Source organism: Peromyscus leucopus, chromosome X (assembly GCF_004664715.2).
Source record: "Peromyscus leucopus breed LL Stock chromosome X, UCI_PerLeu_2.1, whole genome shotgun sequence".
NCBI classification, from domain to species: Eukaryota; Metazoa; Chordata; class Mammalia; order Rodentia; family Cricetidae; genus Peromyscus; species Peromyscus leucopus.
The window spans coordinates 11,896,610-11,913,322 of NC_051083.1; the positions used below are offsets into that span (position 1 = coordinate 11,896,610).

General features: G+C 43.5%; 1 long non-coding RNA gene across 1 annotated transcript; it reads left to right on the forward strand.

The window, feature by feature from the left end:
• Positions 1-13,140: 13,140 nt before the first annotated feature.
• Positions 13,141-13,826, forward strand: LOC119086667. Its single transcript, XR_005090013.1, has 2 exons — positions 13,141-13,443; positions 13,593-13,826. It is a non-coding gene; the product is annotated as an uncharacterized LOC119086667 (long non-coding RNA).
• The last annotated feature ends 2,887 nt before the right edge of the window (positions 13,827-16,713 follow it).

Consider the following 16,713-nt stretch of genomic DNA (forward strand, 5'->3'; position numbering starts at 1 on the left):
ATCCCAGCACTTAGGAGGCAGAGGCTGGTGGATCTCTGAGTTCAAGGCCAGCCTGGTCTAGAGTGAGTTCCAGGACAGCCAGGCCAACCCTGTCTCAAAAACCAAGAGAAATACAATAAGCTAAATGTAGCTATCTAAATTTTAAGTTCTGTAGGATGTCGACTATCATATTTCAGTAGGTTTAATATTTTCTTACCTTTTAATTTGATGAGAAGACCAATTCTAGGTCATTAAACTCTCAGTATTTATTTTATGTGTATGAGTGTTTGCCAGTATATATTTCACCCTGTGCACGTCTGGTACCCAGAGGCAGAAGAGAACATGGGATCCATTGGAGCCAAAATTGAGGAGGATTATGAGCCACCATGTGGGTGCTATAAATATAAACTGAATCCAGATCCTCTACAAGAGCAACAAGTGCTCTTTACCCACTGGGCCAGCTCTCTAGCCCCAACCCCTGCTAACTATTTGGCTCACCAGATCTCTTTTGGGATTACTTGTAAAAAGGATTATGTTTGTTATGTATTTTTTATTTCTTTAGTAACTAGAATGAGACTACTGAGCTGATATACTTAGTAGTTCTATTCTTTCTCTCTCTCTCTTTTTAAAAGATTTTATTTGTGAGTGTTTTGTCTGCATGTATCTGCACTACCTGTGAGTGGAGGTCAGGAGGAGACACCAGACACCCTGGAACTGGCAACATCCAACCAGTTCTACGTAGAAAAAAAATTTAAATGATTCCATAGTCTAGAATGTGCATGTTCTTTTTGGGGATGGTCCTTGGGGCGTACTTGCAAAGGTTTTCTCTGTGTAACAGTTCTTGCTGTCCTGGAATTTACGCTTTAGACCAGACTGGCCTTGAACTCAAGAGATCCACCTGCCTCTGCCTCCCGAGTGCTGGGATTAAAGGCGTGCGCCACCACCACCCAGCATTTATGCTCTTTTAAATGTAGTTTTACTTTTATTTTTTGATACGTTTCTTTTAAAAAGAATAGCATAGATCCCAGCACTCAGGAAGGAGAGGCAGGCGGATCTCTGTGAGTTCGAGGCCAGCCTGGGCTACCAAGTGAGCTCCAGGAAAGGCGCAAAGCTACACAGAGAAACCCTGTCTCGAAAAACAAAACAAAACAAAACAAAACAAAAAAAAAGAAAATTATCTTTACTTTGATGGTAACTGGATCCTACTCAAGCTAAAATAAGCCATCTAGTGGCAACAATATGAACTGGAAAAAGAATAGCTCTAAGTTCAACACATTACTGGTGATTTCAAGCTCTAACCAAATAAACCAAACATTGTACATGTGACTTTCATTTTTTTGGGCTGGTCAGAAAAGAAAATCCCCAGATCTCTGAAATATTTCCCTAGGGACTAGATAGGTGGCTCAGCTTTAAGCACTGATTGCTTTATGACAAATTAAATTCGATTCCCAGCACCCTCATGGTGACTCTAACTCCATTTCTAGGTGATCCAGTGCCTTCTTCTGGCCTCCAAAGGGCACAGGTCTGCACATGGTGTACAAATATACATACAGGCAAATTACTCATGCACATGAAGTAAAAACAAATCTTTTAAAAAAGTTTCCCTACAGTCTAAATTTAGAAACTATTATTGTTAGCACTTGCTAAAGGAAATAAAAACTATACAAGTATAAATTTAAAAGTATATAGTATAAAACTAAAGTACAGTCTGTTTACAATGCTATAGGAAATTTTTGTTTTCAAACATGTATTTTAGTAAAATTTCAAAGTTTTACTATTCTGCTTCTATTTTATAATTTCCATCATTGTACTTTTGTGATGTATTAAGCATGTATAGCATATACCTACTTTGAAGCACAAAAAAAAATCATGGACTATTGATCTGAGGTTTCTAATCAGTCATAATCTCCTCAATTATTATTATAGAGCAAACAGATGTTTTATATTAACCAAATTATTACTATTTCCAGGTTGAGTAGAAGATTATAGGGATTAACTTACATAGAGAGGGGAGGAAAAGCCATAAGCCCTGAACTAAAATACTATGACTATGCAAAAGGGCTCCTAGTGCTATATATAGTTTCACTTAAAAGTTTCAAAGTACATTTGGTTGTCAGATCCCAACTATTACTACACAGAAAAACTAAACATTAGTAGAATACAATAAAACATAGCTTTGGTATAAAAGAAAGGATTCAAACCATAACGCAAAATCCCCAGAGTATAATTAGTCTTTTTCCGTGTTAAAGGAGATTGAGATTACTTAATGTTCTGTGGCAGATAGAATAAAACAATCTTAATATTTAATTTTGAAAGTAACAAACCAACACACTTTTGGTGATCGAGGGTCTGGAGAACGAGCAAAGAGTTCATCTTCAGGCACCTGAACACTTGAGGACACCGATTCACATGGACGTGTACCATTGTAGATATGGAATTTGCAATGAGGATTTAAGGCCATGGCAAGAAGTTCTAGGAGTGGAAACCAGTCTTGGGCCAACTTAGCCACACATAGTTCCACCAGGCGATGGGTATTGTTAATAATACATCTCTGTTATACATGGGAGAAAGGTGATTCAGAATGTGAAAACATTGCAATTTCAAACCCAAGTTGTCATCCTAATTACCCTTATCTTAATATTAAATGAGTTCCTCATTTTTATACTGATTACTTGAATTATATTTAATTCATTAGTACTATGATCAAATTAATTTGCTTTATAATGTCTATGGTGTGTACTTTCAAAAAGCTACTTGCTTAAAAATGAAATAGGTACTATGAGTTGCCAAATCCTGCTCTATCTCTTCAGGCAACATACAAATTCCCATTTTTTTTTCTCTCTTTGGAATTCTTACACTAGAAGCAACAATTCTAAAATTGAAATAATATATCAGTTACCCCAATGGAAGACTATACACTAACAAGCTCTGTATTTCTAAATCTGAGAAATTACGTTATGTTGGGACTTTTACCCCATCATCTTCACTGAAAAAAGTTTCAGACCAGAAAAATATCATCTGCTTTATGACTATCTCCATAGTGAAACAAATAACAGGTTTGTAGCACTTACAGCATCTTATTAGTCCAGATACAACTTCTTTCACTCTCTAAGTGAAATCTGATTGCATCCTACAAATAACAAGTACTGAAGTATTTGCATTGCTTCTGTTCATAGTTTGGAGATATTAGGGCCCTAAGATCACTTTAAATAGTCTACTTAAAAGGGATGACTTTTTTCCTTTCTTTTCTTTTCTTTTTTTTATTGGCCATTCAGTTCTTTATTAGACCATCAGGTGTTTTAGACAGACACAGTATCACAGCTTCACAGAGTTAAACAAATGCAATATAAAAAAAAGTAACACACCTTAAAATAATATTCTACAACAGAGAAAGAACAAAAGAAAAAATCCTGCATTGTTACAGGGTTTTATATAATCTTGAATGCTTTCTAAATTCTTGGAGGAGGTCTGGCTGGCTGTCATGGATTCTCCCATAAAGTCTGGTTATTGCATTGTAACTTGGCTTTTTTTTTTTCTTTTAATGCAGAATGCGGTTTATTGAAGGAGGGAGGAAGTCTTAAATACAGGCTTACAGCACAATGGGAGAACCCCAGAGGGCAGAAGTTCGCTAACGATGTTTTACAATCTTGCATCTAAGCTGTTAATGCCCATTATGCAGGATACACAGACAAAGAACTTCCCTTAAGCATTCAGGAGGGTGGAACCCGGCAGGGAATTAGCACAGGGAGGCTGTCAAGGTCAAGGTCAGCGGGATGACAATTTTAAATTGAATCCAGACTAAACAACTGTTTAAATAGTAACTCATGGCTCTGAAATATACAAGTTTCTTTGCTGTCCGTTTCTGCAGTGATTACCTCTACAACACTGATCTTTCAAGTCCCCCAGACATACACTACATTTTCTCCATCTTGGGCAAGTTTTGCCTTCCTTAACAATATATAAAATGGCAGTACATCTCACAATTGACTGTATCAGATTTTCAGTAAAATGGGGTGATCTGTCTAAGGTCAAAAGGCACTGGAGAACCAGGGAGAAAGATTAAACCCAGTAGTTTTTTTTTTTTTTTGTTTGTTTTTGTTTTTGTTTTTTTTTTTTTGGTTTTTCGAGACAGGGTTTCTCTGCGTAGCTCTGCGCCTTTCCTGGAGCTCACTTGGTAGCCCAGGCTGGCCTCGAACTCACAGAGATCCGCCTGGCTCTGCCTCCCGAGTGCTGGGATCAAAGGCGTGCGCCACCACCGCCTGGCTTTAAACCCAGTAGTTTTAACTCTAAATCTCTTTGTTGTTTTAAATGCCCATGCTGCCTCTAACAGAAATAATTCACTATAACATTACTTTAAAAGTTACACTTTTATACTACAGTAGGCCAAATATATCATACACAAATACACACACTTGACCTCCCCATGCAAAGGATCACTATATAATCTGCGTTTTAATAGTCAAATGGAAAACTCACATGAATCTCAAACTTCCAGCCACTCACTGCTTCATCTGTAAGGATTTTTGTGAATGAGATTGTTAGCCCATCTCGGAAAAATCGCTGACATGCTTCGATTTTAACATCAAGGCCTAAAAAAGGGGAGGAAAAAAAAAACATTATTTCACAATGCTCAACTGTGTGATGAAAGACCGTAAGTTCACAGCATCATCATAACACTATTGTTATTTTAAAGTTTCTACACATCAGAAAGGAAACTTGATTCAGAAATAAAGTAATTTTTTAAAAATTATTTAAAGAAAGCTATATATATATATATGGGGGCCTGAGTATATACCACGTTTCATTCAGGTACTATAAGAAGCCAAAGAGAGTGTCTGACTCCCAGGAGCTGTTATTATACGTGGTTATGGGCCACCAGTCGTGGGTGCTAGGAACTAAACCTGGGTCCCTTCTCTTCAAGAGCAGCAAACATTCATAACTAACTGCTCAGCTATCTCTTCAGCCCTCCCAAATAAAATTCTAATTATGCAAAAGTGCACTCGATGTGGTAATATTAACAATAACAGGGCTGGATCTATAGCTCACTGCAAGGGCAGCTACTCGAACATGTACAATGATCTTAGGTTTAATCATCAATGGAAGAAAAAATAAAGGCAATAAAAACTTAACTGATAATGCTACAAATTAATGCACTAAATATATCTTAAGCCCAAAATGATGGTCAGTACCATGTGACAGACTCTAAATATTTCATAGCATTTTGTTCTGAAAATAAGCCTTAAAATTTACATTCATAATTATTTTTAAAATATTAGTTTTCAAACTATGTACTTAGCACCCACTCGTATCTTTACTATTCTCCAAGTGGCCAAATAAGATGAATTGTTTCATCTTTATTTCACTATCTATACATCTCTTTCTTCTTCCAAGTCAAGAATCTATTTTTTGCCGGGCGGTGGCGGCACACGCCTTTAATCCCAGCACTCGGGAGGCAGAGGCAGGCGGATCTCTGTGAGTTCGAGGCCAGCCTGGTCTATCAAGTGAGTTCCAGGAAAGGCGCAAAGCTACACAAAGAAACCCTGTCTCGAAAAAACAAAAAACAAACAAACAAACAAAAAAAAAGAAGAATCTATTTTTTCCTTTTGTCTCTTTAAAAAATGCATTATTTACGTGTGCGTGCACACATGCACGGTTGAGGGGGTGCTAGGGAGTGTGTATAGAGGTCAGAGGACAACTTCTGTGGAGTCAGTTTGATCCTGCCACTTTTAAGTGACTTCCAGGGGTTGAATTCGAATCACCACGCCATCTTTCCAGCCCTATACTTTTTTATCTTTACTTCATCTCATCTGATATAAAAAAGACAACAGAGCCATGTGTCACCAATACAAAGAATGACGTTAACATCTCAATCTGTATAAAAAAATTTGATTTTGATTGTACAATATGAGTGACATTGAAACTTTACAAATGGAGCATCATGTAAAATAAACTATGGTGCACAAAATAAGTATGGGAGAGGAATACAATCTGCTGAATGTCAATGGCACTGACTGAAATATCATGTTTTTACTACATAGTTAATGTTTAGACTATAACTAGCAAAGTTCACTTCAATTGTGAGACACAATCATATTCTGATTAAACTTTTTTCATAGCTTTCATGATTGGTAAGGCACAACAAACATTCTTTAATCAAAGGAGGAATAACTGATGTAAGATAAAATTTCCCCTTGCCAGGGAGTGACATGAAGCCAAGCAAGGTACTATAAAAATGTTAATTTTGACAATAACTAATACAATCGCTTATTGTTAGTTACGACACACCCAGAACAGTTATGTTTGGGGACATGCCTTCCAAAGGTTTGGTCGCCACTCTGTGGTGATATGGGGAGACTTGGCAAACGCTTGTAAAAGGTGGAATCTAGTGAGAAATCTGAAAAGTAGGGGTTTGCCCTCAAAAGTGATTGTGAGATCCCTTCTCTCTCTCTCATTTCCTGGACACCAAAAGGTGAGGAGCTTTGCTCTACCCACGCATTTTCCCCTGGCCCTAACTCTAACCTATGAAATCTCCAGAACTGTGAGCCAATAAAGCTTTTGTTTGTAAGCTGTTTATTTGTTATCTGTCACAGTAATAAAAAGATAATACAAAAGACTATCTAGAAAATAAATGTTGCTCCTTTTAATTTCAAGTGCCTTAGCCAGGTGGTGGCAGCACACATCTTTAATCCCAGCACATGGGAGACAGAGGCAGGCGGATCTCTGAGTTTGAGGCCAGCCTGGTCTACAGAGTGAGTTCCAGGACAGCCAGGGCTATACAGAGAAACCCTGTCTGGAAAAACCAAAAAAAGCTAGCCTCTTGAGATGCAGGCCAATCCAGGCATGATGACCACCTTATCCTGCATGAGTCAGCCTTCATCAAGTTCTCCAGGCAGGCTGGTGCTCGCTCCACTCTGCTTTGTCCTATGGGAGGAACAGGTGCCATGCTGGAGGCTAAATGTGGACATTCTTGCTCAGAGCTAGTTTTCTTGTCTTCTTCTGGTATTTAATACTAGCTGAGTTTTTAGTAAAGATAGCACTATTTTGGTGCAGGGAACCTCCGTTTCTCCATCTGGTATACCCTTGTGACTTACATGTTTCTTCTAGGGCAACCCGACTGAAAAAAGCCATTGCACACTACAACCTCCCCACCATCGTGGATACTCTTGTGCCTTCAAAGGGACAAGCGTTCTCTCTTTAGGTTGTGTTTGCTTAACTTTCCGCAGCAGATTGGGGAAAATACACATACACAAGAAAAACCTCTTATAAATGTCTGTAGAACAAAAGTTAGCATATGAAACACTAATATGACATAAAAGTGAAAGTTAAATTTATTTTTCATAACAGACGATTACTATTTTTAAATACTCAAAAGACTAAGAAGGAAAAGACAAAAATCACCCCATCTGTCACAGGCAATGGTGACCCAAAGCTGTTCTCTCCCATTTCCTTGGGAGTGACAAAGGAACCCAAGGTAATGTGGAAACCAACAGGAAAATTAGCTCATTCCTAAAATGAGCTTTCCCAATGAAAACAATCCTCAAACAAGCTTTTGATAGTAAGTAATAAGTTTGTGTTAAATTTCAGTCTGAATGTTGGAGTATGTGCATGTGAGAAGGAGTGTCCATGTGTGTTTGCATGTGCATGGATCCAGCTTTTTTTTTTTTTTTTTTTTTTTTTTGGTTTTTCGAGACAGGGTTTCTCTGTGTAGCTTTGCACCTTTCCTGGAACTCACTTGGTAGCCCAGGCTGGCCTCGAACTCACAGAGATCTGCCTGCCTCTGCCTCCCGAGTGCTGGGATTAAAGGCGTGCGCCACCACCACCCGGCACTGAATCCAGCTTTTATAGTGCCTGAAGATCCTACAACTTGTAGAACCCTTTATTAAAAAATGAAAGCCGAGTGGTGGCGGCAGCGGCAGTGACGCACACCTTTAATCCAGCACTCGGGAGGCAGAGGCAGGCGGAGCTCTGTGAGTTCGAGGCCAGCCTGGGCTACCAAGTGAGTTCCAGGACAGCCAGGGCTACACTGAGAAACTCTGTCTTCAAAAATAACAAACAAACAAACAAACAAAAAGCTTCAAAATTTCCAATACTTCAGAAAACTGACAAAATTTGGTTAACCACCTGCCAAACCTCTTTGGCACTTTTCCCTTCAGTTTTGGCTGCGTTTTTATCAGCTTTCTTCCAGTGGGAGCATAGACAAGTCGGTTTTTCTTCTAATCCAGCTGACAGGGATGTGCTTTTCATTACTGACAATTTTAGCATTATAGTCTGTTATTAGTACCTCTGTGTACATTTGGGGGGTTGTTTTAAAACTTATGGAAATTGGGGCTGGGGATTTAGCTTAGTGGTAGAGTGCTTGCCTAGCAAGCGCAAGGCCCTGGGTTCGGTCCTCAGCTCCGGAAAAAGAAAAAAACAAATCGTGGAAACTGCTGGTTGGTGGTGGTGAAAGGGAAATGGCGCCGGTGGCTGGCGCTGGTTACCGCGTGGAAGGGTCATGATCATGACGGAACCTACCTTTTAGAGCTTTATTAGAAGGGGAGAGAGAGAGAGAGAGAGAGAGAGAGAGAGAGAGAGAGAGAGAGAGAGAGAGAGAGAGAGAGAGAGAGAGAGAGAGAGCCAGGCCTGGCGAGAGGAAACACAGACTATGTGACTACGTAACCATGGGTCATGGGCTACACAGGATGTATGACCCGGAAATGACTGAGTGTCCTGCCGGGCATGCATGACCGTGGGGCGTGCTTGGAATTCGTGTCAGGTAAAGCACACCTTTAATCCCAGCACTTGGGAGGCAGAGGCAGGTGGTTCTCTGTGATTTCAAGGCCAGCCTGGTCTACAGAGTGAGATCCAGGACAGCCAGGGCTACACAGAGAAACCTTGTCTCAAAAAAAAAAAAAAAAAAAAAAAAAAAAAAAAAAAAAAACACTTCTATCAAGTTTCTTACATAGAAAAAGCTGAAAATTGGGGTTGGGGGAGGGCTAGCTCTGTGGGTCAGATACTTGCAGTCAAATCTGATGACCTGAGTTTGCTCCCTGGAATCCACGAGGTAGATGAAAACTGAGTCCTGCAAAGTGTCCTCTGACCTCCACAAGCATGTTGCAGCCTGTTTGTGCATTTAGAAGTGTACATATCCAGAGAGAGATGGAGGGAGAGAATAAATACATGTTTTAAAAATAGCTGAGAAGGCTGGTTATGGGGCTCAGTAGATAGAGTGCCTGGTCCCATCCCCTGCACCACATCAAACTGCATGCTGGTGCATTCCTGTAACAGCAGCACTCCACAAGTACGGGATCGGGAGACTCTGTTTCAAACAAAACACCACAGAAAACCGTGCATGCTGGTGCATTCCTGCATCCTGACATAAAAGCTTCATTCTAAGGAAAAATTCCTCCCCTTCCTTTCTCTCTTTTGCTTTTCTTCCCACGAGGTGCATACCCTTGACCTCTCTCTCGTTCCTATCTTTCTCTTCATCTCTCTATTATAATAAATTCTCTATGTAGATGCAGTATCTGGGTTGTGAATTATTGGCTGCTGCTGCCATCACTATGCCAGAATGGCGTGCATCTGCCCAGCCCACCATTGTGTCTGCCCAGCATGTTTCCCTGCATGTGAGGGATACCCTCGGGGGTCCCCTCACTGTGCAATAATTCATAACACAATTGTCCCCCCCAAAAAAATTAAAGGAAATGAAAATAAGAAAGAAAGAAAAAAAATAGGTGTAAGCACACTGGGGAGGTAGAGGCAGAAGGATTGCCACAAGTTCAAGGTTAGCCAGGACTACATAACAAGACTCTATCTCATTCCCACAAAAACAGACAGAGACAGAGAGAATATGAGAATGTCATTCCATAGCCAGTTGTTATTATGTCTGTTGCATTGTTGATTTGTGTTTGGTGAGAGACCTTTCCTGGGGAAACAATACACACATGTAGTCAGAAGGTTTCTCCAGTCTCACCCAGCCCCAAGATCCCACAGCTGCTTATAAAATAACCATTCAGAGGCTTAATATTCATTACCAATTGCATGGCCTATGGCAGGCTTCCTGCTAGCTAGCTCTTAAAGCTTAAATTAACCCATTTCTATTAATCTATGTTTTGCCACGTTTCATGGCTTTACCAGTCTGCTGGCATCTTGCTTCTTCTTCAGTGGTGGCTGGCGTCTCTCTCCCCTCTCCTTTCTTCTTCCCGTCTCTCTCTTCAATTTTCCACCTAGCTATAACCTGATTTGTCATAGGCCAAATGGCTTTACTTATCACCCAATCAGAGCAACACATACTTACAGCGAACAGAAAGACATCTCACAGCACACACACACACACACACACACACACCTCTGTTTACTCTAAACAGGGAACCCATGATAGACTGAAGTAACTATCACACCAAAGTCCAGCTTGATGAACCAGTGGGCTTTACTGGGGTCAATAACAGAAGTATGGGTAAGGGGTCACTCACAGGAGTTGGGGTGACTCAAAGACAGCCGCATCATGAGAAAGCACACCCCAACACAGGTGACACCTCCTAAAAGATGCAGCCTTGAAGTTCTCCGCACAATTGGACAACCGGACAGGTCTGAGAGATTGCCCTTTGGCAGCTGGTCCGAGGTACCTGCCCCAGTGGGAGTTGACTGATTCCAAAAGCTGAGGAGAGAAAACCTTACAAGTTTCAGCTTTCTCAGCATGGAGGGAGTGTTTCCCAACCCCCTTCTGTTAGTTTGGGTTTTGTTTGTTTAATTTTATTTTACGTGTATGAGTATTTTGTCTGCGTGTATGTGTGCCATGTGTGTCCCTGGTACCGATGGATTCCCTGAAACTGGGGTTAAAGGTTCCATATGGGTTCTAGGAATCCAATCTGGGTCCTCTGCAAGAGCAGTCAGTGGTCTTAACTGCTGAACCATTGATGAACCAGCCTGCCTCCACCTTAGGCCTGAAAGCCATCTTAATAGTAAAGACAAACTTGGTTCATTCCTGTTTATGATTAAATTTCTGTTTCTTAAGGATTGGGCTGTGCCCCGCCTGTAACCTGAACTACAAATGGCTCTGTGCTGCATGTTCCAGGAAATGGATATTATGCTTTTGTTCCAAAAAGTTATTATGACCATGTTGCAACCCTACCTTTGTTTCAAAAGGTTGTTATGACCACCTGTTGTTATGACTACCTTATGACCACCTTACAACCACACCTTTGTTTCCGGAGGTCCTTATGACTAACTTGTTATGCTTATGTTCTGCTCCTGTAACCCCACCTATCTGCCTGCTAAATCCCCCATTTGGAAACCTCCTGCCCCTGAGCTATAAAAGCCTTGTCTTCCTCACATCCAAGGCTGACCTTTCCAACCCTGCTATAGGGGGAGGCAGCCCTGGTACACGAATTTTTAAAAAAAGTGTGTGTGTGGGTGGGTGGCTTGCAGCTGGGCAGTGGTGGCGCACACCTTTAATTCCATCACTAGGGAGGCAGAGGCAGGTGGATCTCCGAGTTCAAGGCCAGAGTGAATTTCTGGACAGTCAGGGCTATACAGAGAAACCCTGTCTCAAACAACAACAAAACAAAACAAAAACATAAAAAGCTTGCTTTAATTATTTTAGCAATAATTATTGGTTGGTGGTCTTTCTCCTGGAATCTTTGGGATTAACATTATCTCTACAGCCCAACTTTTAATTTTTTGAGATTGACTCACTGGGTAACGCAAGATGGCCTGGACTTCACCATTGTCTTACCTTAAGGGCATTTAAGGGCTGGGATTGCATTGATTATATTTTATTTTATTTTTTTCAGTTTTTTTGAGACAGGATTCCTCTGTGTAACAGACCTGGTTGTGCTGGAACTCACTTTGTAGACCAGACTGACCTTGAACTCACTGAGATGCACCTGCCTCTGCCTCCCAAGTGCTGGGATTGAAGGCGTGCACCACCACTCAAAGTTATTCTTGACTGGATTAACTTTCTTTTGGATCTGCTTGAACTTTATTTATTTTTTATTTTATTATTTATTCATTTGGTTTTTTTTGAGACAGGGTTTCTCTGTGTAACTTTGGAGCCTGTCCTGGACCAGGCTGGCCTTGAACTCACAGAGATCTACCTGCCTCTGCCTCCCCAGTGCTGGGTTTAAAGGTGTGCGCCACCACCACCTGGAGAACTTTCTATTTTTTTTTAACATGTATTTCTATTTCTTTTTCTTTCATGTGGATGGGTGTTTTGCCTCCATGTTTATCTGTGTACCATGTGCATGCAGATCTTGAGGAGGTCAGGAGAGGGCATTGGATCCCCTGGAGTTGTAGTTACAATAGTTGTGAGTCACCATGTGGGGGCCAGGAATTGAAGCAAGTCCTTTGGAAGAGCAATGAGTACTCTAAACCCCTGAGCCATCTCTCCAGTCCCTGCTCGGACAGGGACTAATATCTGGGATACTTTTTCACAGTTGGCTCTGCACACTTGAAACATTTCTTTCTTTGCCTCCACCCACCTCCCAACTGCTGTTGTTTGGCGCTACCAGATAAGCAGGTAGATTATTCCTGGAAGTCATTCCTGTCCCAGGATGGCCAGTAATTCCTACATATGGAAATATAATGGCCCATTAAAGTCAGACTAACTGTATTTCCAATTTAACTTCTCCGGATTCAGAAGTCCTTAGCCTGTGGGAGTGGTTATATACAGAAGGAGAGTCATAGGAGATAGAAGTTCTGTTTTTAAACTGGGTCTAGCTATGGAGTCCAGGCTGGCCTCGAACCCACAGTGAATCTCCTGCCCGTGCCTCTCCAGTGTTGGGATTACAGATGTGCACCACCCATCACTTAACCAATTAGAGCTCATACCATCCCCTTTCTCTAGTTTTACACAAATGTATGACAATAGCGTTCATTTCTGAGGTCATTCCAAGGGTTTCCAGCAAACAAGGAGCTTCATGCTTGAGCATTAACTCCGGGTTCGTGCTCTGGGCAGGCATGAGTGTGAAAGGTTTGGTTGTTTCTTGACCTCTGATTAACAAAGAACAGAAAAGGGGGAGGGACAGTAGAATCTGAGAGGGCAGGATACAAATTGCTTGGATCTGCGCAGCCGCCTCAGCTCCCCTTCCCCACTCCCGCCCCCCTCGCGCCCTTGAGCAGAACCCCCTCATCGTGGGTCTTGCTACCATGTGGCCTCTAGAGGGCAGTAGAGGCTCACGTCTGGCGAGGCCAGGCTCATTTTCTGGGTTGCCAAGAGGACTTCCGGACCTCGCTCACGTGGACTTCTGGGGACACCGTCCATCGGTGGCAATACAAAGTGTGCCCGCTTGGCTTAGCACAGAGCCGCAGAGTCCTGACGGATGCTTCCCTGTTAAGATCGGGCTCACCGCAGACTTGTCACCCGGATGGGCAGAGGTCCACGTGACTGTGGGGCCAGGCCCCTGAAGGAAGTAGCACGGAGCTGGCAGATGGCCCAGCCACCGTGTCTACAACCAGTCGTCCCCACGGATCACACACAAAAACATTGTGAGCCCACAGGTGTTTGTTTGTCACCGAACTCAGAGACGTGGCCAAGCTGGCGGCAGGGCTGCCTTTTGTAAAAGAAACCTGCAAGTATCTGCATCTGTAAGGTGAACAGGAAAGCTGACGGGACTTTTCTTCTCTGTTCTGAAAAGGAGGTGGGTCTGACATTTGGCGCCGACACAAAGGAGCACAGGTGGCAGTTTCCTGAGAGTCCATCTGCATCACAAGGCAACCTCGGCCTGCCACAGACAGCTTTCTCCGAGCTTCTTCTGGCCTTCACTAGCCCCAGAAGCCCCGTCCTTAAACCCGCCTGCCAGTTCTTCACCAGATCTCTGGAAACTCTGGATAGTGGTCCAAAAAGAAATACAGCTGCTTTTATTTCTTTCTGTTGTTTGTTTTGTTTTGTTTTGTTTGAAACAGAATCCCATGAGCCCCACTTGGCCTGGAAGTGTAGAGCCCAGACTGGCCTTGGACTAATCCTTCAGTGCTAGGATTACAGGCCTGTGCTACCACGTCTGCTCTGTCTGTCTGTCTGTCTGTCTGTCTCTCTCTCCCTCTCCCCCCCCTCCACTGCTGGGGTGGGTCTTAGGCCCTTGAGCATGCTAGGAAAGCTCCCTGCCACTGAGCTGTATCTTCAGCCCAGAAAGAAATCTACTTTACTTTTGTTTTCATTTTTTTAAGGCTTATTCTGCATACAGTGTTCATCTGCATGTGTCCCTGCAGGCCAGAAGAGGGCACCAGATCTCATTTAGATGGTTGAGAGCCACTATGTGGTTGCTGGGAATTGAACTCAGGACCTCTTTAAGAGCAGCCAGTGCTCTAAACCTCTGAGCTGTCTCTCCAGCCCCCAGAAATTTATTTTAATGTTCATTTATCTCTTCAAGATTTGATAATTGATTTTTTAATTTAATTTCTTTTTTATTTAATTTAATTTTTTGACAGGATCTCACTCAGTAGCTAGCCCAGTCCCCAAACTCCAGGTGATCCCCTGTCTTGATCTAAAAAAGTACATTTAAAATCTTTCATTCTTCACTATTTTGACTAGACAAAATCCTCAGGGATTGTGATAAAGTGTGGGGAACAGACCAGCCCAGACCTGTCCCTGGCTACAGGCCGGGTCCCAGCCCAGCCCTTGCCTAACCTGGGGTTCAGACACCCACTGTGTCCTCATTCCAAGCCTGGGGGGCAGGAACATCTGCTCACCATGCTTCCTTTGTGAATAACTTTGATGGGAAGGGGGTGTCACTCTCTTCTTTGTGATTACCTCTGATTCAGGAGAGTCACCCCAAATCAAAGTATTCATGGGGGTTTGTCTGATTAGAAATCACACTGCTCAAATTTGTCAGCCCCTGCAGCCTGGCACAGTTATCATCATCAGCCTCAGGAGTTGGTTAGATTCCCCCCAAAGGGAGTGTCAGATCCACAAGAAAAAACTTCAGGATGGGCCAGAGTGAAACAGCTAGTGAGTTTGTTAATTATTAGGGTCAGGCAGCTCACACTTTTAATCCCAACACTTGAGAGGCAGGTCTCTGTGAGTTCGAGGCCAGCCTGGTCTACAATGTGAGTTCCAGGACAGCCAGAGCTACACAGAGAAACCCTGTCTCAAAAAAAACAAATAAAAAAAAATTTACAGGAGGACATGGGAAAAGGACAATAGAACACCCCCTTGACGGCCTCCACCCAAGGGTGAGTGTGGGTGCCTCCAGAGCTGTGCTTAGATGTCTTTACAGTGGCTGTGTGTGATCCTGGAGCTTACTAAATTGCATTCTTCAAAGGATGTCATTTATAACAAAGTTTAAAGATGAATAAAGCTTAAATGTAAGTGACATTTAAGTTATGTAAGGGCTGAGAAATGTCCTCAGAGGTTAAGAATGGATGCTGCTCTTGCAAAGGACCCAAGTTCGGTTCCCAGCATCCAGGTCAGGTGAATCACAACTGCCTGCTGGTCTCCATGGGTATCTGAACTCGTGCATACACACACATACTTAAAAATAATAAAATAACTATTTTTTAAAGTTATGTTAAAAAATATAAGCTGGTTTACTTTTTCTCTCTTTTTAGTTTTTAGAGTCAGGGTTTTCTTAGCCCTGGCTGTAACCCTGTAACTTACTTTGTAGACTAGGCTGGCCTTGAACTCAAAAATCCATCTGCCTCTGACTCCTGCCTCTGTGCTTGGATTAAAGGCCTGTGCCACCACTGCCCAGCTAGCCCTGGAAATTCTCTAAGAAAAAAAAAAGTGGGACTAGAGAGATGGCCCAGAAGTTTAGAGAGCTTGCTGCTCCTTTGGAAGACCTGGATTGTTTCCCAGCACCCATGTTAGGAGGCTCACAAGAGTCCATAATTCCAGTTCCAGGGGATCCAACATCCTCTTCTAGCCTCCAAGGGTAACTGCACCCATGCACATACCCCGACCCAGGCACATACCCCCACCCAGGCACATACCCCCACCCAGGCACATACCCCCCCCACCCAGGCACATACCCCCACCCAGGCACATACCCCCCACCCAGGCACATACCCCCACCCAGGCACATACCCCCCACCCAGGCACATACCCCCACCCAGGCACATACCCCCTACCCAGGCACATACCCCCACCCAGGCACATACCCCCACCCAGGCACATACCCCGACCCAGGCACATACCCCCCACCCAGGCACATACCCCCCCACCCAGGCACATACCCCCCACCCAGGCACATACCCCCCACCCAGGCACATACCCCCACCCAGGCACATACCCCCACCCAGGCACATACCCCCTACCCAGGCACATACCCCCCACCCAGGCACATACCCCCACCCAGGCACATACCCCCACCCAGGCACATACCCCCTACCCAGGCACATACCCCCTACCCAGGCACATACCCCCTACCCAGGCACATACCCCCACCCAGGCACATACCCCCACCCAGGCACATACCCCGACCCAGGCACATACCCCCACCCAGGCACATACCCCCCCACCCAGGCACATACCCCCCACCCAGGCACATACCCCCCACCCAGGCACATACCCCCACCCAGGCACATACCCCACCCAGGCACATACCCCCACCCAGGCACATACCCCCTACCCAGGCACATACCCCCCACCCAGGCACATACCCCCCACCCAGGCACATACCCCCACCCAGGCACATACCCCCTACCCAGGCACATACCCCCTACCCAGGCACATACCCCCACCCAGGCACATACCCCCCCACCCAGGCACATACCTCCCACCCAGGCATATACCCCCCACCCAGGCACATACCCCCACCCAGG